At 39.2% G+C, this 24,672-nt stretch overlaps 1 protein-coding gene across 4 annotated transcripts in view; it reads left to right on the top strand.

Annotated features, from left to right (window-relative positions):
- Positions 1-24,672, top strand: part of pard6gb (par-6 family cell polarity regulator gamma b) — a 182,695-nt gene that overhangs the window by 34,982 nt on the left and 123,041 nt on the right. For 3 of the 4 annotated variants that reach the window (XM_048201149.1, XM_048201148.1, XM_048201147.1), the window contains exon 4: positions 154-318. The exons of the other annotated variant lie outside the window; for it this stretch is intronic. The gene's annotated coding sequence lies outside the window, so the exon portion shown is untranslated. The remainder of the gene's footprint in view (positions 1-153; positions 319-24,672) is intronic. 4 annotated transcript variants of the gene reach the window in all.

Raw genomic sequence — 24,672 nt, 5'->3', positions numbered from 1 at the left:
TTTATGCTATTTCAAGCACTGTCAGTGAGTAAAAAAAAGAACATGAGAAAATTTCTGGGTGTAAGTTATACTCTGTATTCTGTTAATCGAGACGGACAGAGATTTCTCTCTCTCTCTCTCTCGCTCTCTCTCTCTATCTTTCTCTGTTTACAGTCTGTCATTGTGGGCTGTAATGGGCAGGAAGCTGCAGGAGTTGGCCCAGTGACAACCTACACAAGAGCTCTGACCCTCCCATACACACACACACACCCCTCTGTCAGGCTGGGCCAGGAAGAAAAGCACTTCACAGAGAACAAGAGGGAGGAAGACAGAGAAAGAGTGAGTAAGATAAAGGGAAAGCAAGCCCAGCTGTAAGCACACAATGCCAACGAGAGCTTGGCTGAAGCTCAAGGCTGCTCCAAACGAGTGCCTCCATTCCACCCCCCCTGTTTTTGAAAGCGGGTTGCACTGCGGAGCTGGAGGTGAGGAAGGGGGTGCGCAGAGGGGGATTAGACATTAATGCATTTCTTCACCAGCTTAATCCTTATGATTACACCACAAATAAATACAACTTAGGCCTATTTTATCTTCTCAATTTAATTCAGTGAGCACTTGTCAGTGAGGTTGTGCAGAAATGAGGGTGTAAATACTGGCACCTACCACCAAATATTTACAACAAACAGGCAAGTTAGTCTCTGTCATGCATGGTTAATGCAAAAATGTCCCCTCCCTCGCATTGCGTTCATAAAAGGCTTTAATGTCAAAATGAATTTTCAGCCCTGCTGTACAACTTTTGTATGAGATGATTGTGTGTATGTGTGTGTTGCTGGACAAAGATGGGCAAGTGGACATGAAGGGCTGGACATGTTCAAAAAGCATACTACCATGCTCATAGTATGTAATGTGTACGTGTAGTTTGTAAAATGTGTGCAGTATTATCTCTATGCATGAAATACCCAGATGATCCAGTGCATTTGCCTCAATGTGCAGTATACAACAGAGCATACTGAACAAGGCGCTTTATCCCACAATACAATGCACTTGCCTTTAAAAAAGATGCATTTATATGCAAAAATTTGATTTCAAAATGCTTTTTTCTTTTATCTGCTGAAGCAAACATGCATGCTAAGGTCACATGACTGCAATGTAGCACACGACTACTGTTATGAATTATTACAGACCATTATAATACTATTCTTAAAAACAGTATTCAGTGTATACTGCACAGTAAGCAGTACACTAGTATTAATTTCTTAATATTTCCCATGGACAACTTTAGAAGAACGTACTGGTATGGCAATATGATCTTCCGAATTCCATCTTTGACTTTTTTTTGCGCAAAAAGTTCTATAAAGTGCAAAAGGATTATTAAAATGATCTTCACACTTAGAAAAAATGGTTCTTTTAAGAACTGTTCACTAAACAGTTCTTCTATGGCATCACTGTGAAAATCCCCTTTTGCAACCTTTATTATTAGGAATACATGTTAGAATGCCTGGTGTAATGTGCACTGCATTATGGGTAACTAGAGATTTAGGGTAATGTGAGAGAATGGGGCCATTTATGATGTCACAGGAGCTAAATGCAGCTAAATGTTGCAATATTGATTCTTAAGTCCCGAGCTTTAGAAAAAACAGTTGATTTTGTATTGGTACATATCTTGTGCTGTCTTTTATATTAATAATGTATGATATTTCATCTCTTCCCATCTCCTTTGGCTCCGTGAAGCTGCAAATTGTTGGGGGTGGGGTTCTGGTGGGTTGCAGACAAGTGTACAAAAGCGTGAAGTCACAATCGATTTCTGCTTTGTTGTTGTTGTTATTTGTGATGGCGTGTAGCAGTCTGATAGTAATCATGGCTTTATTAGAGCAGTCAGAGTATTCCCTCCACTCTGAGGAGAACACACATTCTCCACACACGCGTCTGCATCTCTGAAGCCAGCACGTAAACATGCTTTGTGTTTACACAATTATTTATTGTGTCTCCGGTAACTCCGTACCATAGACTCTGTGTACACAAGACTGTGTTCAGATTGATTTGCGTGGCAGGCGCTACACTCGCTGAGACAGTATTAACATAGAAAGAAATGCTGAACAACAGACTGGATCTGTTCCAGCGCCAGAAATGTTGAGGTTGATGTTATTAATAGCATTCCATAGTTAAATAGCTCCCTGTCTAAAGGAGAAAACGCTAACAGTTTCTGTCTCTTTCTGCAGAAGTCATCCATCTTTAGGAAAACAGCAGGCAGTAGTGTATTTCCTCATGTTTTAGCCCTCAATTTTTAAAGCGTCTGATGACAGTGTGATCATTTAAGTTGGTGACAGTGTTGTGTCTCTCCAGAAGTGCTGAGCGCTGTTGGGCTCTTGTCTGCTGCCTGTATAGCCTGAAGTGAGAAATGCATCACGTAGGAGGAGATGTTAAAAGTGAAACAGTTGCTTTTTAGTACTTATGTTTTAGCAGGTACTCTTGTACCTAAAGTGTAATAGTGCACAAATAACATTAATTGCATTTACTTTGATAGGTAGCTAAGGTAGCTACCAAAGTATTTTTAGTTAGGCCTGAAATGACAAGATGTTTTCAAGCAGATTTCCAAAATATGTCTTTCATTGTTCAGACAAACAGAATTCCACTGACAGAAAACTGCCTCCAGATTTTCTGACTGGCTAATATGCATGGACTGTGATCTTAATTGCATTAATTGTTTTGTTTAGATAAAAGCTGTCAAAAAGCTGTGAAACTAAAGAATTTAAGAGAATCAGAATCAGATTTATTGCAAAGTATGTTTGCACACACAAGGAATTTATGTGTGTCTATTCCAGTATTGTGTCCCTGTCTCTTGTCTTTCCAGTACATTTGCTTTAACCTTTCTTTGCATTTTCTTTTGTCTTTTTAGTCCAGTTTTCTCTCCCTCCTCTTTGTTTTACTTGTTTCCGCATCCAGCACAAGGACTGTAATGGTATATCTGGCTGGCTCATGCAACTAGAGCTGCATTCCTTTATTGCACATGACATACTGTTTCCCTCCTGCCAACACAGTCAGTCTAGTGCAGGCCTCAGGTTTCAGTCCAGAAAATCTGCCCTGGTCCATCATCAAACCTTCCAGCCCCGTGAGCTTCTTGCCAATCTAGAACTCACCTGATTGAGGTACTTATCCACTTTTCCCTACGGCTCCATCCATCTGCTCCATTCTGAAGTTACTCCAGAAGAATGTCTCAAATTTAGCGATCCCCTCAACTGCCTTGGCAATTAAAAAGAGACCCTCAACTTAGCGACAACTGGCAGAGCCTCTGTTGGGATGGGTGTGGACTTTGGGATTTTTGATTTGTTTTACCCCTGCAGGTGGTGAAGGGTATCCGTTTACTTCTCTGAGCTGTTATGTCTAGCATTTAGAGGAATTAGTGGACATTAGTGACACTGCGGGACATAGAATATACACACAATTCCCTCAGTGGGTTTCAGTATCATAAGCATTGTCATATTTAGTCTTTGCATGGCTTTAGTTTTTTAATTGCCTGCTTTCACAGGCTCTTACAAAACTATCAAGCTCAGAATCAAGAGTAGAGAGTGCTGCCATCAGGATTGGCTATGTTTTGTTGGTAATGGAACAGTCTGTCCAACAAACAGTCCTATCTTTGATCCTAATGAAAACCCTAACCCAGTGGATTTCAATCCTGGTCCTGGAACCACCACTCTTGGATGTCTCTCTTATCTGACATATTCAGTGCAGTGCATTCGTTTACATGATAACTGCATTTTGAGGTCCTGAAAATGCAAACTTGTGAAAACAGGTTTCAAAGTGGAAGTTTTTGAAAATGATACAGTTATTGTCTCTATGTAAACCACAAAAATGTGAATTTGTGAAAACGATTATGTCATGTGCATGCATATTACATGTTCAGTCTATAGGCACATAGTTTTACTTTACAAAGTGACATCACCAACTACAGGCCTGAGAGAGATCATTCTGACAGTGTTGTCGTCTGTATGCAAAAAAAAAAAAAAATGCTAAGGAAACACCTTTCTGTTTTTAGTACATTGTTGTCGTGTAAACATACCTATAGAAAAAAATTCAGAGCGGTGGGTCCCTAGGAACAGGGTTGAAAACCACTGCCTTAACCATTAACTATTAACCCATAAAATCAGAGGGAGATGATTGGTTGTTAATGTTGTTTAAGTGCCCAGTCTTAAACCTGACGTAACCTAGAGCTAACCTTGAAATCTGATACAAGTTTTTCCAGGACCAACAAGAATGTTGATCTAGGAACCTGTTCCACCAACACAGTCCCATGACAACTTGTAATAATTCATAAAAGATGGAAAAATTGTAAGATTTTAAGACTTGGCATGTACGAAAAGGTACGACTTTTCTTTTTTTTCTTTTTTTCTGTATTATAGTCATGATAACATTTAGGGTTTGAGTAAGCATCTGGACTTTATGGTTAGGTTTAGGTGTGGGTCATTAATTTTGTTTGACCCAATTCAACATTTCCGTCTTGTTATTACTTCTCATAAGACTGGGTTGGTCCTACTTGGTGAAATCTCAGTGAGTGAATGGATGTAGAAGAAGCCAATGATCTAAATGAGGTGCAAAACACAAGGTCAAATTGACAGATGTTACAGCCTTTGCTCCTCGGTAAATGTATGCTTTTCCAATACTCGTAGGGAGCATGCGATAATAATGAGCCTTTTCTAGACTTGTTGGGGAGATTGAATTCAGCTTCATTTTGCTGCATGTCACCTTGAACAAATCCAGATGATTAGTGACAACTGTTCCCATAAGCCAGCCTTATTTCCCAAGAAACTCAAGCATCCCATGCCCTCCAAATTACGAACACAAATTTGAACTACTGCTATGGAAATTCCCTTGCCCAACCCCACTAGTTTTCTTTTAGCTGCATTAATTGGATTCCTTAATTAGTTCCAGTAATAATTGTAAGAGATTGACTGTGGTGGTGAGACATGTTCTCTGGCTTGTCTAGTCTCTAATGCATGCTGTTAAACTGGGTCATTAATGAAATCTATCCTGCTCCAACTGTCACTCAGATCAACAGTGACGTCTTGAGTCACATGACTCCCGATTTCAACTCTGCGGTGCTGCTTATACATGAAGAGGAAAATCAGGAGAGGGGAGATTAATTTAAACATCCTCACAAAGGGTAGGAGGAGGAGTATGCAAATTTGGGGGGAATGGAGGCAGACAGTTTTAATTACCTTGTTAAGTAGGCCCGTGAAGCCTGCAGCATTCTAAGGGATTTGGGAGATTTGTTTCAGTAGCTGCAGAAAACAAACTGATATGACATCCCACAAAACAATACCAGCTTAACCACAGTGAGCTTCCTCAACATTCAGCCGTCATGGTTACTGTCTGGACTGCATGTGCACTCCACTTACACACCATAGTTCATGTCCCCATAGGAAAGACAAATCACAAATGAGTTGTCTTTTATACCTCAATTATTTCTGCCTTTTGCCAATAGGCTGTAATTCTTTCAAGCTATATAAAATGTACATGTAACACATCTGTTACATCAACAAGCAAGGAGAAGCATCACATTGCGGGCAAGCGTATCAGTGCATGCTCCAGATATGATGAATGCAAACGAATGCACTTTTGGGACACCCCAGAGGTACTGTCATGTGCCCACATGCCAAATCTGCCATACGGAGACACATCGCACTACCATTAGGCTGACTATGGAAGGGCCAATAATGGCTGACTATGTGCAACACCTCACGGTAAATCTATTGGTGCTTTTCCACTGTGTGTTACAGCTCGGCTCGGCACGGCTTGGCTAGGTTTGCTCTTCAACTGCAGTTAGTACTGCTTCAAACTGGGTGGGATTATAGACTGATTGTTATAGTTGTGCCGCCTCTGCCATGATCTGCTCCTCGGTTACCAACGATAGGAACGTGTGCACCTCGTCTCGATCTGCAGTGTTTACACATCACATTTTAGTATCGGTACAGCACGCTTGGAACCTCAACCGAGGTGGTACTATTTAAACAAGCCGTCATGTGTCAAACATATGTACAGTAGAAAGCAGATGCTCTATAGGAACTGCTGAAATTTTTTAGCCTGGAATGTGAAACATGTAAAAGGTAAGGATTAAAATGTCAAGTGGATGATAGGTTGTGTTCTCCAAGGTGAGATCAGTTTGAGTTACAGCATTCTACAGAGAGACGCCCCTCAGACACCTGCTAATGCATCTAATTTGACTGCGTCTGATCTCTTAGAACTCCCTTCATTTTGCATGCACCTGGAGAGTGCACTGAGCAGTGATCTGGTCTATAGACAGAAACCGAGAGAAAGAGATGTAGAGATAGAAAAAGTGATCTTGCACTTTGCTCCAAACCTCAACAGTAGATGATAACAGCATTGCTATTAAAGAAAATGTGTTGTTTTTAGCACTTGGCAACAGCTCATTCACATGTATCAGTGCAGGGACAAGAGTGCCTGTGAATTGGTACCGCAGCTGCATGTGTATGCACGCCTGCATGCTTTTCAGTGAGAAAATGAAATCTGCGCTGTTGGTAAATAGCTGCCAGTTAGTGCTTGGTGGTGTCTGTACAGTTGGCGATGGTTGACGGCCTGGACTACGGCCCGTAACCTCCCAGGGGTGTTTGGAGGCAAAGAGTCAGGTCTTTCCCCCTGACTGGGCCCCTGCTGGCTGTTATCAATTAGAAAGCTGGCGAGCACAGCCTGGCCACAGCGGCTCTGGGCTAACATAGGGGAAACGGGACAGGACAGGGGGTAAAGAAAGAGACAGACACCGCAGACTATACCTGTAGACACATACTAGGCTGCCGCTAGTGATCTAGGAACACATCAAAAGATGGAAAAAAACATACTGTCTACAATAAGCATTTAGTGAAAATAATATTAACTAATGTGTGTCTGCTTTCTTTCATATAGTTTGTGCTCGGACAGCTGGTACTGATTGGTTTTAATGGCTGGATGGATGTCTTTACTGCCTATATAGCTGCTACAGACACACTGCAGATATCATGATATTAACAGCAGATATTTGTTTAAAGCATTTCCTTTCATCTGATACACGTTAACTTACTACAAAAGGATAAAAGATGAATAAAGGCACAGATGTAATGATAGAGATTAAGGAAGGAAAGTTCACCGACTGTTGCAAATAGCAGCCATCTGTAGGACTGAAGTTCATGGCTGATAGGGGGGCCCATCCTAAATTCAGGGCCAATCTATTTCCACTTCCTGTGTTGCTGACTGAGAATGTGAATTAGCCAACACAAAAATGGAATCAGTTTGAATTCATTTATACTTCTTGTCCTTTTCTTGTCTCGTGTTTTCTTGTCACTTCTCCCCTCACCTTTGCTCATCTTGCCTTTTCTTGCCTTGTCTCATATCATTTTTTTTCTCTCTTTTCTTGTTTAACCTGTTCTCATCTTGTCTAGGCCCTGTTTACAAGTATTAAGATGCATTATGGTTAATCGGATCACAAGTGGACGACAATAAATACAGGTGTAAACGGGGTCTAAAAACGTTTTGAGCATGTCCACTTTTGACCACTTCCAAAGGTAGTCAAAAACTCACTCAACCAGACTGCTTTTGTACTGTAGATGCTCATGTGTTCAAATGTGTTCAAACAGCCTCTAAAGACCACCTACTCTCTGCCTACTGAACTAACACGTAAATGTTATGGGAAGTGCGCAAGCGAGATGGGATTTTTGAACTTTGTCAGCTAAAGACACAAGTTCGTACTAAGCACAATGTTCTCTCACCATTCCTGATTTCTAACATGCACTCACAGCGCTCTGCATAGTCTTGCGGCTATCGGAGAAGAAACGAAAGCTGTTGCTCTCTTTAAGTTTTTCCGTCATCTCTGTGCGCATTCATATGTAAATTGCGCAAACTTATTTTGTCCATTAGATCAAGAGATCTGAAAAAGCCCATACATTTACCCACCCATAGACCCTCCTCTCTAAGAATCAGGACAGAAGTGGTTGAAAGTGGACAAAAGAAATACTAGGTTGAAATGTTTTTGTGTCTCCCTTGACCAAAATGCATCTTAATACCAGGTGTAACCAGGGCCTAGTATTCAGTGTTGTAGTACTTGAGACCAGCCAAGACCAGATCTTGTGTCAGAAGCACTGGGACTCTGTCTTGACTCAGAGTCTGAGTTTGTTTTTGAGTACTGCAACACTGCGGATTTGTTTTGTTTTTTGGGCCAACTCGTATATATGATCCGCTCTGTGCTAGACCGTAGGACATGCTGTGTGCATGAAATCAGGCTTTATTCGCCCCAAAGGAAAGCAAATATACACCGTCTGAACTGTCAAACCCTCTCTGTCTTGACTCTGACTCAAACTTGGACCCATGGTACATTACACTGCTAGTATCATCTTTAAACTTTCATAACTGTCTCTTTTTAACATAACTTTTTACCTTAATGGAGAGCAAAACAATACTTTTAAGTCCCCTGCTTCTCCTAAGAAACCCCAGTAATCTCACACATCTCCTCTGCAGTTACAGAAGACATCTTAACATTGTCTCAAACTGCTCAGATTTGCCTAGATAATCAAAATGAATGCCAGTATTTCCAATCAAATTATTTTCAAGAACAGATGATCCAATTTATGTTATCCACATTCATTGTATAGCCCAATAACAGCATTTGTCTCATTTGTGTCTAGTTCTCCTATAAGGATGTTAGGAGAAACATCCGAGACAAAGATGATACTTAAATGAAACATAACTGAGAACTGCATTAAGTTTCATGAGCCTGCAAGAGCAACTTTTGTGCAATATAATGCTCCTTTGGGGTTGTTCTAATAATAATTGAGTGAGTCAAACACAGACTCAAAATAAAGGTGCAGTGCAGGTTTGTCTCAAAGCAACTGGGTCAGGCACTTTAGGCCGTTTAAATGTACCTCTTTGTCATGCGATCATGCACAGTGTCCGGGAATGCCTGCCTTTTCCCTTCTCTTTATAGAGCTAGTGTGAGTGCAGTTGTGTGTGTCCTGGCAGGGGATGAGACAATCGTGGCCAAACCTTACCCTCACCACAACTCCATTCAGCTGCATGACAAACCAGGCGGAGCAGCGTGGCCCACTGCCATAATATTCTGCCTTTTATCTGTCCAGACATTACGGGTGCCTTTGTGTGTGTGAGCGAGAGAGAGAAAGAGACCCGGCCTGAGTCAGTTTGCCACAGTCCCCGTCAGCCCTGTGTTCTGTGTGTAATGTTAAACTGCACTGGGGGGCCTGTGGGAGCCGGACAGACAATGAGGCTGGGCATGTGGCGCTTTTCTCCACTGCAGATGACGTCTTTGGGGGAAACATGATGTAGGGCATCTGGCTTCTTGGCATTCAGAGCCTATTTCAGTCTTTGTCTCCTCTAAGGAGAGTGAAAAAAATTGAGGTTAATTTTACAGCTCTTTGTGCTCTTTGTACGTAATGAATGTTTTGTCATGTAGTTATGTCAAAGTCCAGACGCCTCACACAAAATAACGAATATTTTGGCCGACTTGTGAGCAAATATTATCATCAGATTATCAGATAATTAAAGAGCAATTAAGGATAAAATAATTAATAGGCTGCCAATATCTTCTGGATCATGGCAGCAGCCATTCATTTACCACATTGTTCATTTGCAATACAAATGGAGATAGTGTGATGCTAAAAAAACTTTTCAAATGAAGAATGCTTGTGAGTGTGTGGAGTGCCAAGTACTTATGTCTTTCTTTAATTAGCACCTTTTGCAGAGGCGTCAGAGTTTCATGAAAGACTAATTCCTTCCTGTTGAAAACTACTCTGACAACATCTGTTCTTTTGGCAAACCTTTCCCATTGAATGGACTGAAGTTGAATTGGTAGTCAGTGATTTTTAAGGAACTGACTAAAATAACATAGACAACATCACCCCCCCCCCCCAAAAAAAAAAAAAAAGTGAGCAGAAAATAGCTTTCCTATCACAGCTTTCCTATTTATTCATTCTAAAGGACAATGTTAAAGGGGACCTGTTATGCCACTTTTCACAAGATGTAATATAAGTCTCTGGTGTCCCCAGAATGTGTCTGTGAAGTTTCAGCTGATATAGTTATCTGTGAAGTTGTGAAGCTGTGAAGTTATAGCTTGTTAAATTTGCCCCTATATGGGTGTGAGCAAAAACATGCCGTTTTTGTGTGTCCCTTTAAATGCAAATGAGCTGCTGATCCCGGCCCCCTTTCCAGAAGAGGGCGAAGCCATAATAGATCATTCTTTGGTTGCTCAACAACAACAAAGCTGGAGAATCTCATGCAGACAAAATAACGATTGTTAGTAACAGTGTTCAGCCTTACATTGTTCAAACAGGAGCCGGACACTGATGGAGAGACTCAGGAAGAAGTTACAACTTTTAGAATGCATCTGGATTTATCTGAATGGTTAGTGGATACATTTATGTAGTTGCTGTGTAGTTGATTTAACTCATCGACTAGCATGTGCTGTCATGTTAAACTTTTGTGCAAATCCAGCGTTGAATTGGCCCTCGTTTGTGAAGCAGTCTGGTGTAAAATGATAGCATGGCAACAACACTCTACTACAACAACTCTTACTCTTCTCTAAAGTAGCCCAACATGGCCTCACCCCCTTTGCTGCGTGTTCTGGGGTGCAGGATTTATGTAAATTTTGGGGTCTGTGATGTCACCAACCCGGGAAGACGCTTGTTATAGTCCCTACCAGCCATTTGTTGTAGTCCTTAAAAAGTGATTTCTTTGAAAGAAAATATTTTCCTTTGCATGAAACTTGCATTGAGCGTTGTAATTTTGCAGATATTGTTTATACTCTACATTACACACTAACTAAATTTAAAAAAGTGAAATCATAATCAAGGACCCCTTTAACTAACAACTCTAACAATTGCAAGACAGCAACAAAACTTTTACACTCCAGAAACCTAAGTGGTGCTTACTGGTCTAAAACAGTCTAAAATCTCACAGCCACAGTACTAGGGTATTCTAGGAAATGGCAAGGGGTATTGCTATGTGGTTGCTTCAGTGTTCTGAGCATGTCATTGTGTCTGCCAGGGTGTTCTCAGAGGTTGATAGGCATGTTGCTATGCAGTTACTAGTGTGTTCTGACAGGTTACCAGGGTCATTGCTTTGTGGTTGTTACAGAGTTCTGAGTATTTGCTAGTATGTTGCTATGCAGCAGCTTGGGGGTTCTGGGTAATTGTTAGGTGGTTGTTACAATGTTCTGATGCACCACTAATAAGTTAAGAGTCTTGCTTATCACAAAAGAAACTTATTTCACATTCTTGTTGTTCTGTTCTTTTTCTATAAAGTCACATTTTAGTTCTTTTAGACTCTGGTTACTCCATGAGCATACTCAAATATGTAATCTGAGCCTTTTGTGTTTTGAATTTAGAAGTTTGAACATTTAGTCTCCATGTTTAGAACTGCTCATGCATGCTAAATGCTACGTCACTTGTAGTTAACTATAAACTAAACAGGATTTCCACTTGAATTGCTTTGAAAGTCGTCAGCGTGTCAGGCTCAATACCATGAATAGTCATTCCTCTCCCTGGAAAAGAAACTGTTGTACAACACCTGAGGGGTGGTGTCAGGCAAATTTAAACATGGTTTATGAGGAACAATATCTTGTGTCTTAGCTTAACATTTTGTTACTTACTCATGTAATACCAGTTCAATTAAGTTAGCGTTGAAGGGAAGGGGTGTTAGCATGTAAAGCATGGAGATAAATGCAGTCTAAGGGGCTTTATCTTCCTGTCATGGCCCTGCTCAAAGCTCTTGGTCTGTCAAACTCTTGAATAAGAAGAGAAATAAAGGTTAAAATATAATTAAAGAAGGTACATAAGCATGTTACGGGCATTTGTTACATTTGTTTGCAAGCCACTGCATCATCTTTGAGATTGGACCATAGAAATAAAACAAAAAAGCTGGTTGTTTCTTGTCAGATATGTTGCGATGAATGATCCCTGAACTTCCAACCTTTGTTGGGGCCATACAGCAGATTCTAAAGGAGTAAAGAGGAACTCTAGAGTCCTCCTGAAGACCTGCATTATCTGATACGCCCTGCCCTCATTTGTATATGAAATAATGGCCTGTAGAGCATGACGTGAGGACCAGGCTCATTTTCTTAACCATAGTCCCTGATCACTTCACTGACCATAATCCCTTGGGCCTTCCCTTCCTAAGGCACAATGAAAAAGAAGGTTTTTATTCAACTCAGTTCCACTGAATCATCGTGTCAAAAGCTATCAGCTCAGAGGAGACTCTACTGCTCAGTCCATTGCTCCTTAAGCCAAAGTCTCTTCAAGTTTGCTGTGCTCTGTGGGACACACTGGGCAAGATCTCAAACTCATCAGCTGAGAGCGAGACGGATCTCTCAGCCTTCAGACAAATGGCCAGGGTTCTGTGTTTATCGTAAGGGCAGAATCAGTGTAATCTAATAGGCCGCTGCCCAGTGGGAAATTGAGGAGAGCTCTGCAGATTAGGGCCTGTTGAAAGATAACAAGCCCAGAGAATACCCTCACCGGCCCGGTTTTCCTGACGGATTGCGGTGTTCCATGTATGGACGCAACCACAGCCATTTGAGGAAGTCCTCTGAATGAGAACGGTTTTAGGAGTAATCCTATCTTTAGTCCCTCTGGGCGAAACTCTCACAACTCTCTTGTAACTGTACTGGCCTTGTTTGGGTAAGCCCTGCGAAGAATTTCATGAGCTCAGAACACAGTTTTTTTTTGGTTTTTTTTGCCTTCTTTTTTGATTGTTGTCTCTGTATGCTGGTCAGAAAGCACTAAGGCCTAGACAGGGTGAAGTTTTACCATGTGATTCAGTGCAGTTAACCCCCTTAATGTTCTCTCGGGTTTGTTTACTCTTCAAGCCTGCAGTGCTGTATTCGTGATTAGTGGTTTAGTGGATAGAACTGAACAAGCGTCAGTAATTCTCCCATCCTGATGTCTTGAATAGCTCACACATACACAATTCTTGATGCACAAGAAGTCTCCATCACTTGCAATGCATCAATTGATTATTACATCTCAAGAAGACATGTAAGCATTTTGCAATTGACTACTCTTTGTGCTGAATGCGAATGTTCTGACCAGAGTGACACCTCTAGATGAAGTTCCTGCACTTGCTGAGGAAAGTTTCTCTCACTTCAATGACTGGCCATTACAGTTCTTTTACGAGGTTTTTTCCAATATAGCATCATGCTTGAATAATTCATAGCACAGAGTAACAGAACTGTGACCATGACCATGTGACCAGGATTATGCCAAATATGTTTAATCGTGACTATTCCAATCTATGCTAACTCAAACTGTTAACTATCCCTTAAGTCATACAGAAGTGATGTTGATGGAAGTAAAATTATGCTGTTAAAGGGTTAGTTCACCCAATAATGAAAATTCTGTTTTTTAATTACTCACCCTCATGTCGTTCCACACCTGTAAGACCTTCATTCATCTTCGGAACACAAATTAAGATATTTTTGATAAAATCCGCTTGTGAGGCCTGCACTGAGCAATTAAGAGCAATTTAACTTAGATTTTCAAACAGCCAGAAAGGTACTAAAATATATTTAAAACAGTTCATGTTATGAATGTTATGAAGCGACGAGAATACTTTTTGTGCACCAAAAAAACTAAATAATGACTTTATTCAACAATATCTAGCACTCATCACTGAACTAAACACTGCTTCATGAAGCTTTACGAATCTTTTGTTTCGAATCAGTGGTTTGGAGCACTGCCAAAGTCACGTGAACCATTGCAATTTTGAAACACTTGACGCAACGAAGCCTCGTTTACTGAAATCACGTGACTTTGGCAGTTTGAGATCGTTTGATACACGCTCCGAACCACTGATTCGAAGCAAAAGATTCATAAAGCTTCATGAAGCAGTTTAGTTCAGTGACAAGTGCTAGATATTGTTGAATAAAGTCGTTATTTTGTTTTTTGGCACACAAAACGTATTCTCGTCGCTTCATAACAGTTTTGTGGTCACATGAACTTGAGTTTTAAATATGTCTTTAGTAGCTTTCTGGGCATTTGAAAGTCAAAGTTAACTTGCTCTCAATGCAGGCCTTTTCAATCGGATTTTATCAAAAATATCTTAAATTGTGTTCCGAAGATGAACAAAGGTCTTATGGTTGTGGAACAACATGAGGGTGAGTAATTAAAGACAGAATTTTCATTTTTGGGTGAACTAACCCTTTCACATCGTTAACTGCCCAACCCCAGCCCCAAGCCTATCCCATCCAATCTAATTGGTTGATAGAAATTTTGTTTGGTTGATACAACCAACAAGGATGCTGAACCAGAATATGTCCTAATTAAGACCAGTACCCAAAGTATACTTCAGTTTTGACAAAAAGTATATGCATACAGCCAAGTATACTCCATATGAACACAGACAGTTGACAGATATGTACTAGAAAGTTCATCCTTTTCCAGTGTCTGCACTGATTCTCTCGAGAAGATATGACTGATAAAAAGTCTTTGTACTCATTTAAACTGGAGTAGCGGGTATCTTTAAAACCCCCTTTCACAACCCCCTCTCACTTGTTGTTGTCATCTTCAGTAGTTGTTTCTTTTTCAACTATGAAAAAATGGCCCAAGCCAGTGTTACCATCTTGCACACAAACAAATTAGTGTGGAAAATCAAAACAGAAATTTGTGTCACACTCACTTTCATGTTTATAAAGAGCTTTAGCTAAATTATGTGTAACAGTGGATAAATCAGCCATTTGCATATGAGTAATGCTTTATATATTTATTTGAAACACATTTTGATTGCATTTTCGGACATAGCTGTAGTGGTCAGATAAATCTAGGCTTAGGCTTGTGAAGCTAATTACCAGAAATGACTACACCGCTTTTTTAGAATAGAGTAAAAGGTTATGATAAATGTAGCAAGCAAATTGAAAACGTAAAGATGTGTTCTGTGGGTCAAGTGAGATCTGCACAGCTCTTGTGCCCTTTTCTAAAAGGGTTTGAAATAAACAGCTTTGTCTTAGGAGCCAGCCTGTGTTTCAGTCTGTCATCGTGCGAAGACACGTCTCGAAGTGAGACTGAACAGGCAGAATGCCAATGCCCTAAACGGTTAAGAGCCCAGAGTGCCAAAGCGTCTGGCACAAAGACAACTGGCACATGGCAGCAGTCACTGAATTACATTACTGTCAGTGTGAAAATTATAAAACAGAACGCAACGACTCAAATTATGCATTTATTTGGACATTAGAACAGGGTTACTTCACAATGGACATGATGAATGTGAAGTTTCCCCAGGTGGAGACTGGGAAGGCTATAGTACCTTAAAAGCGAGGGAAGAACATGTTGGTGTATATCTTGTGTATTTCCTGTACACTGATAAAATCTGATTGACAAAAAGCTATTAGTTCTTGTCTGTACAGTATTATGAATGTAGAATGGTATCTGAACAATATCTTTCTCATTATTAGGTGAAGAAAACATTTGACAACATTATGCTTGGCCGTCTTGAAGGAAGGTATTAATTTTTTATGTTCGTATGTATGCCTCATCAACTATTACGGGAATGTGATTTCTCTTCTGTTTTCTTGCTCGATATCTGCAGACACATTTTGCTAATGATGTTCTTATTATCCTGTTGTATTGATCATGTGAGCGTTCAGGCGGTCTGCTTTTCCTCAATTTGGAGAGTCTCTCTGACATTTGAAACCTGACGCTGGAGGCCATTTTGTGCTTTTTATCACATGACAGCAGTAATTGGAACAAGGTTTCCACTACTTCCACATCACACACACACAGATGTCCAGTCGTGGATCATTAAGTCTATAGAACCGTGCTGCTGACCAGAGTAGTCATGTGTAACCTGCATTTGTATGTATGCATGTGTAAACAGTTAAAGTGGACACATGCATTTTATGTGAGAGAGAGAGTGAACATGGAATTATATGTTCCTGTTGGTGTCCATTTTTGTCTTCCTGTCTATGTTTCCTATGTATGTGTGCGCGCGATCTACAGGTGCACGGGTCCTGGTCTCCACGGAAAAGGAACATTAGCCCGGGGCCATGGACGCACAGTAAGAGAGAGTGTGTGTGTAAGAGTGAGAGCTGTTTCAAATGCAAATCAGCTGCTCCACTTCAGACAATACAGCCCTCTATCAAAGCAGCTTGTAAAATATCAGCACCCTGTGGTTCCATTTATAAAACAGGCACCCCAAACAGGGCCGGAGGATAGAGGGGCCCCCCTACGCAAGTCTGATGGGGTCAAACTTCCAGGACAAGCCCGTCTAAGTGCCCTCTCCAAGTCTGCTGTTTAACACGCAGGCCTTAATGAGAAAACCAAGCAAGCTGCATTAACGCAACACAAATGTAAATAACGACCACACACTGAAGACTGTACTACAGCACATGTGTGAGAGGAACTGTGATGGTTTTAACTTACTGTGTATCTGATATAGGCCTGGTCACTTTCTGATATATCTGTATTGTGCCACTGTGAAGAGCCAGGCCATGAATCTGTATCTAAATTAGGCCCCAGTTCAGAGTTTCATATTCTTTTAATTGGCTAGTTCATCAAATGCCTTTTGTGGCAAGCTGAGATCATTCACTACCATTACAGAAAGGCGAGCATCACTATTACTCTTGCTTATATTTAGGGTTATTGATTTTTACTCCTAACAGTAAATATTACATTTCAGTGCAAAACTGGTCTAGCACCATTTTGGCTATGAACATGAAACCTCAAAATCATTAAATTTTTTTTAAGGATATGTGTGCTGTTACTTTTCTGAGTGATCAGACTTCAAGGGTTCACCCAAAAATGAAATTTCTGTCATTAATTATTCACCCTCATGTCGTTCCAAACCCGTAAGACCTTTGTTCATCTTTGGAATGCAAATTAAGATATTTTTTGATGAAATATAAGGGTTTTTTTTTTATTTCCCATTGAAAGCAACATATTTACCATCATTCAAGGTCCAGAAAGGTAGTAAAGACATCGTAAAAATAGTCAACGTGACTACAGTGATTCAACTATAATGTTATGAAGCGACAAGAATACTTTTTGTGCACAAAAACAAATCAAAACTAACAACTTCATTCAACACTTTCTTCTCTGCCCTGTCAGTCTCGTACGTAGTTGATGCAGTGAATGCAGTGCAGCGCTTCCATGTTTACATCAGAACGCTGGCTCAGTATTGGCCGAGGCTGTTCACATGAGAACAGGAACCGGCCAATACTGAGCCGACATTCGGACGTAAACACTGAAGCTCTGCACTGCGTCAACTGCTTAGGAGAATGACAGGGTAGAAACAAAATTGTTGAATAAAGTCGTCATTTTTGTTTTGTTTTTGCACACAAAAAGTATTCTCGTCACTTCATATCATTAAGGAAGAACCACTGTAGTCGACTATTTTAACAATGTCTTTAATACCTTTCTGAACCTTGAATGATGGTAATTACATTGCTTTCTATGAGGGTTAAACAATTTCATCAAAAATATCTTAATTTGTGTTCCGAAGATGAATGAAGGTCTTATGGGTTTGGAACAACAGGAGGGTGAGTAGTAATGACAGAAATTTCATTTTTGGGTGAATTAACTTTTTTAACTTAGATTTTGGCTAGTGGGTGATAAAACAGACAAAAAAAATTCCCATAGAGTTACATTGAGTAAGAGGCTCAAGCCAGATTATAGACTTGAGTGTCGACAGTCACCACATAGCAACTTTCTGTCAACCATCCAAAACACCGTAGCAACTGCATAGCAACACTCTGGCAACCACCCTGAAGACCATAGCAACCACATAACTCTCTGGCAACCACCAAGAATACCCTAGTAACTGCATAGCAGCTACCCAGGATTTAGCTCACATTTTTCTTCATGTTGTTTAGTTATGTGAATGTGAATGCTAAGGCTGTCATAGTGAAGTTGTAGTGGCAATGTATGATGTAGTGACAACTATTTATCCCTCATTGTGAATATTTATGACTTGAGTCACTCATTTGAGATCTGTCTTTCAAACACAACATTACCATTCACAGCTGAATGTGACTATTTTGGCATCCACTTGTAAAACTTTCTTTTTTCCAGTGTGTCAAATCTATTGTATGGCAAATCGATCTATATAATAAAAAAACTAGAGCTTACACAATAGACTGATGATTCAGTTGCCTTGAAAAAATAACTGATGATGGGTGACAGTAATTTTGGTGTATTGTTGTAGACATTAACAGGGACTGAAAGCATGTGCAGTGTGTTTTATAATGCTAACAGAGCTCTCACACTGTAAACACTTACTGGGAAGCCGTTCAGACTCTTGACTGTGTGTTAGACTCATTGCCGGAGCCAGCATGCTGAAATGTTATCTTCTTAGTGAAGAGCCCCAGCGGACAGACTCCTCTAGATACACATTATGTGTTTTTATGTGTCAGATCGTGTATGACCCCCCACAGCACATTATCAGCCATTAGTGGGAGGAAACGGCACCTCTGAGTGAGGGGGAGTTTGCCAGTGGTCTGATCATGTTGACTGATTTTGATTAGGTCATGTTAGGAGCATTAGTCTGAGAGAATGAGAAAATGTGTTGGGAGGGATGGAGGGCTGTGGTGTTATTTATACATCAGGCCCCTGAAGTGCATGTAATGGCAGCTCAGAGACAACAGGCTTTCCCAAGAAGGCCTGGGAGAGGAAGTTCCCGGACTGTTGATGGAGGAAGCATATGCTCTTCTTGATGTCCCCTGACCTAAGTATGGAGCTATCAAAAGCTTTCAGTACTAATTATTCAATACTAATAATCTCCTCAACGTTGTATTTAAAGATATTTAAAGCTGTAGTCTGCAACTTTTTGAGCAAGTACATAACCAGCCAGTGTTCAAAACTAGAGAACCTTGTAATAATGTTTTCTAAATCGAGTGGTACTGGTAGGTTTCCACGGGAAATTCTAGCATGCCGCCGTTCATCTTTGCGTCATTATGTCACGTCTGTTTACATGAAGAAGGAGTCCCAGCTAGTAGGCTATATCGCATGTGAGGATGCTGCAGGTGACGGATCATTCATAGCCTTTTCTCACCGCAGCCGGAATAATTAAACTTATCATTTTGATGGCGGATTGTATGGTATGACAAATTACGATGATAATTCCGCAAATAACTGCGATTGCAGGTTTCAAACAGAGATGGCGACAAAGAGGCAAAACTTACGGACTGCTTTAAAATCAACATGAAATCAAAATGGACTCTATTTATTTTTGTAATATGCACATTCCTGATCTTAGAGATCAGTTTTCCCAATCCAAACAGTTCCCAGTGGATAAAATCAAATCCTAAATAACACCAAATTATACAACCATTTAAAAGTTTGGGTTGGTAAGATTTTTTTCAGTATCTTATTCTCACCAAGGCTGTGATCAAAAATGCTGTAAAACAGCAATATTTGAAATATTATTACAATTTACAACTTTTTTTTCTGTTAATATATTTTAAAATGCAATTTATTGCTCTAATGGCAAAGCTGAAATTTCAGAAAACATTACTCCAGTCTGCAGTGTCACATGATGAATGGAGTTATTAAAAAATCTTACTTAATGGTATTTTAGGTTGTTAACAAAATGTTTATTTTATGTTTTTAAAAATTGTATCATCGTTAGTTTTGCTGTTACTTTTAGTGACTCAAACACTGCGTAAACCTATAGGTGACAACACAGATCATTCAGAACATTCACACGACTGGGTTTTAAAGGAGGCTTCCTTCCAAGGCGTATCTTTTGCAAACAACCGTAGAGTGATATACATGATTTATTGGTTTCTTATCATCTCTGAATCACCACCTATGCCTCTCGTTATTAGAATACGAAAAAGGAAATCTATTTGAAGAATAAAGCCTGGCTCTCTCTCGGGGTTTAATCCAATAGGGGGTGATTAGATAGGGCTGCTTACGTCTTATAAGAACCTCTTATAAGAAGCTCATTGTATAGCAGCTGAAAGGAGCACAGAAGTGTTGCCTCCAAGAGAATCACAGGACCGCTCTAAATGCATTTCTCTATATATTACGTGTGCTAATTTGTCATTTCAACATACTGAGATGCATCTTGAATGGTGGATGCCACATTTCAGTGGTTCTCAAATGGTGCGTCACAGGTCTGTTCGCATAGGGTTTCTAAATGCAGTTAATAAACTAAGCAAAATAAATAAGCTTAACAAGTTTTAAAAGGGAGCGAGAAAATGTTTGCCATGAATTTTGTTGCAGATGTCAAAGGATGTGTGTTCTAGTATTTTCTGTTGTGAACACTTGATTGATGTTAGGCAAATTAGGCAGCTATGCCAGCTGGAAGTGTTGCGTGACATGCCCTAAGCCTCAAAAACTTTGAACAAAATGACAAAAAAGCATAAAAATGCTTCATCATCTCTGCTGTCAGATATCAGAACTTGCCTCCGTCTCTTTCTGAACCAAACGTACCCTTTTATTTTAAGTGTACAACGTTTTAGTTTGCAGAAAAACATGCTTATGACCTCAGGGAATAATTTGGAATATGAAACACTTGATTAAATGTGGCACAAATGGAAAAATAAGAATACAAAAAATGCATATTGCTAATTGGAAATTAGATAAATGAGTTACTTAATGAAAAGCAATTACAATATCCAATAAAAACTGTAACAAGCTGTGCTCTGCAGGTCTTATACATATAGTTTGTGATTAGTGTTACATATTTGTGCATGTCTCATTGTGTGTCTTCAAGTAGCACTAAGAGAGCAACATGTCTCAGGTCAGTGATTTAATAAAGAATGAAACTAATTAGAGACAGGCTTAGAGCAATGTCTATTTCATGACTAATGCACAAGGGGCTAATTTCAAATCATAGTGCTCTTAGGCTGCCGATCTGGACGGTTTCCTGACAGTAATGGCCTAGTCGTGATACTCAACAGTGGAACGACCGTTTCTTAACTGCAAAACTCTGAGCTGCACATGCACTTCCCTGAGGCAGTGGGTTTCAAAGGGAGTATTGTGAAACAATCAGACTTTTAAACCAAGAAAGAACAAAAAGGTAAAAGGTATCTGACACTGCGGCTGGTATGAGGCTTTCTTGTGGAGGATGTGCTCTGAGTCATGGATAAAAACAGATTTATTATTATCTTTTTTATTATTATTTATTTTATATGTTGGTCCAGTGGTGCTGGTCTAGCTGAACTTTTCGTTGTCTCTCTATGAGATTCACAGTCAAGTTTAGAAAACACTGCTGTTGCGTTCATGGGGTAAAAATAGAGTATAGTTTGAGCTGTGAGTGAAATGAACAAAGCGAACAGCAGTCCCAGGCCAAGTCTGATGAGAAAGCACTTTGTTTCTTTCGACATCCCCTGAATCCACTTCAGTTTGGAAACATAAAGATAAAGCAGAGACGGAAGAGAAGTCACTCTCTCTGCACCCTTCCACAGAACGGTTAAAAGACGAGCCTTTTGTGGTTTCTGCTGAGCTAAATTTAAGCATGTGGTTTAACAGGTTAGCATCAGCAGCTGTATGTGTTTTCACTTTTGAAATTGTGGAAATGTTTAGTTCATTGAGGAAGACATGCTTATAAAAAGATGAAAAGTACTGACATTTGGAGAATTCTTTGTGGTTGCTTGGATTTACAAGATGCAATTGGCATCGTTAGGTTTTTTTGGGGTTATGCTTATAAACTTGCACCTGTCAGGCGAGTGATGTGGATTATTTTAAAGGCAACACCAGTGCTGACATGAACTGTGTGCGTAGAGGAATGTGTCTGTAATGTGGCATGCTAGAGGAAGTATATAAAAATTTCAAAGGGCCAGAAGCACATCTTTCGAAATTCAACAGTACACAGTGTGAGAGAATTACAAATGTTTTTTTTTTATTTGTTGTACACATTGAAGTTAACCAAATAATTGGTAAGATTTTATAAAGACTGCATTGACTACAAAAGCCTAAATCAATGCCTAAATAATTATTTGGCTACTGGTTAACATAAACCACACTGTAAAACTCAATAAATTCAGAATACTTAAAACATTTGAGGAAACTCATTTTTTAAGTTAGTGGAACTTAAAATTTTGTGGGGCGGGGCAGAGAGCCATAGAAGCGGAGCAAGGCCGGTGTGGTGCACGGGTGTCTCTCATTAACAATCACGTCATCGGCATCCCTTCGCTCCCACAGTTCTCTAAATGTTAGATATCAAATAACCCATGCTTTTATAACCATCAAAGAGACTGTCATTATATACTTATTATAATTATGTTATAATCAAACAACATACAGTATATATGGTCTTCAAAGTTTTGCAGCCCGCATCCTCAACCTAACCACAGGCTCTACTCTTCACCACAATGGTAGCCCTGCAAAACTAACATAACAGAACTCCTGACAATCCCACCATAACACAACATTAAACACTAACTTATGTCAATCTTGTGCAAAAACACAAAATAACACTTAACTTCAATATTTATTTATACAGTCTGACGCAAAGCATGCTGGCAATTAGAAATCTGCTGCAACTCAATCATATTAAGTCCAGCTTAGTACAATGAAATTTTGAGTTGCAATGAACTTTCATTATTATTTGAGTGAAACAAGCTCATTTAATTTAATTAATTTCACTGTTCGGTTTTACAGTGCAATAGTTCATGTGGCCTTGGAGTAGAAGTCTGTTTCAGTCTCAAATATTATTATTATTATTATTATTATTATTATTAAGTATGGTCTCAAATAACAATAATAGTGAGATAAAGTTTGATATAAGAAATGATGTACATTGTAAGAAATAGTCACAATTATGAGAAATAAATTTGTTTGCACAAAGATTCAATTACAAGAAATGCAAAAGAAATGCAAATATATTGCAATTTGCGAGAAATAGAAATAAAAGCAATATAAAATATATAAGATATGAAGTACCAATTACAAAAAATAAGTCTCATGAAAAAAGTTTACAACATAACATCACAATTACAAAATAAGTGTCACTGAAGAGAAATTAAGACTCAGACAAAATTCTATGATATGAAGTCACAATTAGAAAAATAAGACTCAGTTATAAAAAAATTGACAAAAGTCTATGATATGAAGTCACAATTACAAAAATAAGTATTTTTGAGAAACAAAGTTGCAATTGTGAAATATAACTTTGCTTTGCAAGACATAAAGATGCACATATATGAAGTCACAATTACAAAAAATAAGTCTAATTTATGAGAAATAAAAACTCAGTTATGAGAAAGAAAGACACTATTATATAACATGAAGTCACAGTTATAGAAATAAGTCTCATAAGTAGAAAAAAAACACTCAGTTACAGGAAATTTATAGCTTTCTAGTTTCTATCATTCAAATGTGTGGATGTCAGACAGTTCTAAGGAAGAGAACAGTCTATAGGACATTGCCTGGGCAGAAAGAAGAGGTTTTAGCTTGCACGAAAACCACAAGTGTGCTTCTCAATACCATGCACTTACACACACAGACACATGCATTCGTTCACAATCAGAGGCATTGTGGTTTTAGCTGAACTAACAGTGGCTCGCCTCTGACATTAACTATTAATGCTGGCATGCAGTCATCTGGTACCATACCATTGCCAGTGATCATGTCATGTGACGTGAAATCACCCTTAACCCTTCTTTTCTATTTGTGTTATTTTTATTCCCTCATAGCTGTCGGCAAACAAGACAGTCTTTGTAGCTGTTTTGCACCAGAGACACTCAAACTGCCAAAACATCACCAAAATCCTCCTTTGCAACCAGCAGCTTGGGGGTAAATTCCTCATGGTGGCACCTACTGAATAGAGCAGCTTAATTGTGGCCCTGATCAATATGTCAGTCTGATTTTATGGAGTGTACTAGACGCTTCTGAAGGCCTTGTTCTGTGTGCAGATGGATAAGAGGAACCCGATTAGCATTAATATCCTCCCTTCCGTTCTCTGGTGTTTCAGACAGTCAACATAAGAAGGTTTCTGTCTTTTATTAGCTAAATTTTAACCTTAAATGCTTTATTTCCTATAGAGGAAGCAATCACAGGCTCAACTCGTGCTAGCTGTCCATGTCTGAGCCTTTTTTTGAAGCACATTGTTTATTGTTGTTGAGCCTACCAGAAATAATCCCAATTTAATGGTCGCTTTTCACTCGAGTGATGTATTGATTGCTTTTTTTATCCTCTCTCTCTTCCTGAATGAAACAGATACACTTGCACAGTTGTTTCTGGCAGTCATCTGTGACTCTTTGAGTGGAGTTGCTGTCGACGCACAATCAACACGATGTTTGGAGCGTTATCACAATTCTCGCCTGTTATGATGCAGCCGAGGGGGAAACTTTTTGTCCATCTAATGATGAGACAACAAAAGAGATCAGGATCAAAAAACCCTAGTAAAGTAAGAATTCTCCATTTACAAAAGCTTACAATTTAAACTAAAAATGCCAAATTTTTATAGTGATTAGTTAATTTTACTACTGTAAAAACATGGGATTTTCACTCCCTAACCCATAAAAAAAACAGTGTTAAAATATTGAATCTAAAACAGAACACTGTTATATTAGTATTATTTACTATAGTTTTTATTCATATTTTGAATTTGTTTTTTATTTTTTATAGTTTTTATTTTAATGTTAGCTTAATGTTTTTGTAATTTTGTGTGAAGTAATGTGCTTCTGTCATTTTTTTAAAACAGTTTTATTTATTTTTCAGTTTTAGTTCAGTTATAGTTTTTATTTATTTCTAGTAACTTTAACTTATT

The sequence above is a fragment of the Megalobrama amblycephala genome, linkage group LG9 (assembly GCF_018812025.1).
Source record: "Megalobrama amblycephala isolate DHTTF-2021 linkage group LG9, ASM1881202v1, whole genome shotgun sequence".
Taxonomy (NCBI): domain Eukaryota; kingdom Metazoa; phylum Chordata; class Actinopteri; order Cypriniformes; family Xenocyprididae; genus Megalobrama; species Megalobrama amblycephala.
Note: the sequence above shows the minus strand (reverse complement) of the source record. Positions and strands in the feature narration are given on the sequence as shown.